Source organism: Mustelus asterias, chromosome 26 (assembly GCF_964213995.1).
Source record: "Mustelus asterias chromosome 26, sMusAst1.hap1.1, whole genome shotgun sequence".
NCBI classification, from domain to species: Eukaryota; Metazoa; Chordata; class Chondrichthyes; order Carcharhiniformes; family Triakidae; genus Mustelus; species Mustelus asterias.
Genome location: NC_135826.1, coordinates 31,029,727 through 31,032,638, shown reverse-complemented (window position 1 = coordinate 31,032,638; position 2,912 = coordinate 31,029,727).

Sequence of the window (2,912 nt, the reverse complement as noted above, 5' to 3'; positions counted from 1 at the left end):
CTCCTCCTCCCTCCCCCACCCCGAGCTGCCTGTGTCACTGGCTGGAGTGCGCACGCGCGGACTCTCTACTCCCTCCCTCACCCCTGGGCTGACCGGTGTGTGTATGTGTGCGCGCGCACTCTCTACTCCTCCTCCTCCCTTCCTGGGCTGGTTGGTGTGCGCACGCGCGCGCACTCTCTCCTCCTCCTCCACTCCCCGTCCTCTTCGGGCTCGCGCTCTCCAACGCGCCTGCGCCCCTTACCTCACCCGCCCTCCTCCCTTCCAAGCTCCGGTTCGCGTGCTCCAAGCTCCCTTTGTCTCTACCTCGCGCGCTGCTTCGCGCGCTCTCTTCCCCCCCGCCCCCCCTCCCACCGCCTCGCGCTCCCCTCGTGCCCTTTCCTTCGTTCCCCTCCCCCCCCCGGTGTGTGTCTGTCCCTCCCTCCCTTTTTTTTTCTTTGTCCTTCTCCCTCCCTCACTCACTCAAACCGGGAAATGTGCTCAGTGACGTCGCCGCAGCAAAACAATGGGAACCGGCCATCCGCCGCCGGGTCAGGGGTCAAGGCGCAAAAACATCCATCCGCCCACACCCACAGGCAAGCCTTAGCAAGTGTGTGCTGAACACCAGGCCCAGAGCAGCAGCATGAGGAAGAATGGTGTCTGGAGGGGTGGGGTCTGGAGGGGAGGGGTCTGAAGGGGTGGGGTGGGGTCTGAAGGGGAGGGGTGGGGGGGGGGGGGGGGTGCCTGAAAGGCGGAGGGCGCAGGTTTGGCTGCAAGGTGGGGAAGGGACTTCATCACCGGGTTGATTTAGTATCAGTGCAGCTCTTAGCCAGGCAGAACTTCATTAGATTAGATTTATTATTGTCACATGTATTGGGATACAGTGAAAAGTGTTGTCTCCTGCACACTATACAGACAAAGCATACCGTTCATAGAGTACCGTTTTGATTTGATTTATTGTCACATGTATTGGGATACAGTGAAAAGTGTTGTTTCCTGCACACCATACAGATAAAACATACTCTTCATAGAGTACATTTTTGATTTGGTTTATTAGTGGCATATCTATTGGGATAAAGTGAAAAGTATTGTTTCCCGTACACTATACAGACAGTTCAAAGGGTACATAGGGGAAAAGGAAAGGAGAGGGTGCAGAATATAGTGTTGCAGTCACAGCTAGGGTGTAGAGAAAGATAAGCTTAATATATGGTAGGTCCATTCAAAGGTCTGATGGAAGACACTGATCTTGAGTTGGTTGGTACGTGTTCTCCGACTTTTGTCCCTTTATCCTGACGGAAGAAGGTGGAAGAGAGTATGTCTGGGCCGCATGGGGCCCTTGATTATGCTGACTGCTTTTTCCGAAGCAGTGAGAAGTGTAGATGGAGTCAGTGGATGGGAGGCTGGTTTGCATGATGGACTGGCCTACGTTCACAACCCTTTATAGTTTCTTGCGGTCTTGGTCAGAGCAGGAGTCATACCAAGCCTTGAGACATCCGGAAAGGATGCTTTCTATTGTGTATCTGTAAAAATTACAGACGTAGTTCTGCTTCGAGTCAGTAAGTGAGTGTGGCTCACTTGGGTGGCACTTCTGGTCCCGTCAGAAAATTCTGGGTTCAAGTATGGGCTTGAGAACAAAGATTCTCTCTCTGAGGGAGTGTGCACTGTCAGAGATGCCATCTTTTGGCTGAGATGTTGCTCTGTCTGCCTCTCTTGGGTGGAAGTAAAGGATCCCATGGTACTTTTTCGAAGAAGAACAGAGATCTCCTGGATGATATTCCCCTCAATCAACAATAGTGAAAAATTATCTGGTCATTTGCACATTGTTTTTTGTGGAAGCTTTCTGTGCAGTACACTGGCAGCTGTGTTGAGAGTCAGGTTTACAGCATGGAAACGGGCCCTTCGACCTAACTTGTCCATGCCACCCAGTTTTTATCATTAAGCTAGTCCCAATTGTCTACGTTTGGCCCATATCCCTCTACCAATCTTACCCATGTAAGTGTCTAAATGCTTTTGAAAATACCAAATTGTACCAGGCGTTTCAAACGTTACAACAGTGACTACACGTCAAAAAGTATTTCATTGTGTGTAAAATGCTCTGGAATGCCCATTTGATTGCGAAAGTTGTATTAGGATTTGAAGGGTCAAGTAGAATTATCAAAGAAAGCAATGATTGTTTAAAATAGGAAAATGCATTTAGATGTTTTAATCATTCATAATTTCATATTTTTGTAAAGTAAACAGCAATTTAGTAAGCAGCCATCAAGATCACAGGTTTAATCACTTGTCTGATCTAGGTGGTGGTATCTCAGAGTACTTTATTTATTTGACATATCTTCACATTCCTCCCTTTGGCGAATGTTGGAAGGATTTTGCAAACTGATTAACAACCTGTTTTAAGCCTGGGTTCGACTCCCTGCTTGGGTCACTGTCTGTGTGGAAATCGTAGAAACCCTACAGTACAGAAAGAGGCCATTCGGCCCATCGAGTCTGTACCGACCACAATCCCACCCAGGCCCTACCCCCACATCCCTACATATTTACCCACTAATCCCTCTAACCTATGCATCTCAGGACACAAAGGGCAATTTTTAGCATGGCCAATCAACCTAACCCCGAACATCTTTGGACTGTGGGAGGAAACCAGAGCACCCGGAGAAAACCCACGCAGACACGAGGAGAATGTGCAAACTCCACACAGACAGTGACCCAAGCTGGGAATCGAACCCAGGTCCCTGGAGCTGTGAAGCAGCCGTGCTAACCACTGTGCTACCGTGCCGCCCAAAGTTTGCATGTTCTCCCCGTGTCTGTGTGGGTTTCCTCCGGGTGCTCTGGTTTCCTCCCACAGTCCAAAGATGTGCGGCTTAGGAGGATTGGCCATGCTAAATTGCTCCTTAGTGTTAGGGGGACTACCTAGGGTAAATGCATGGGGTTATGAG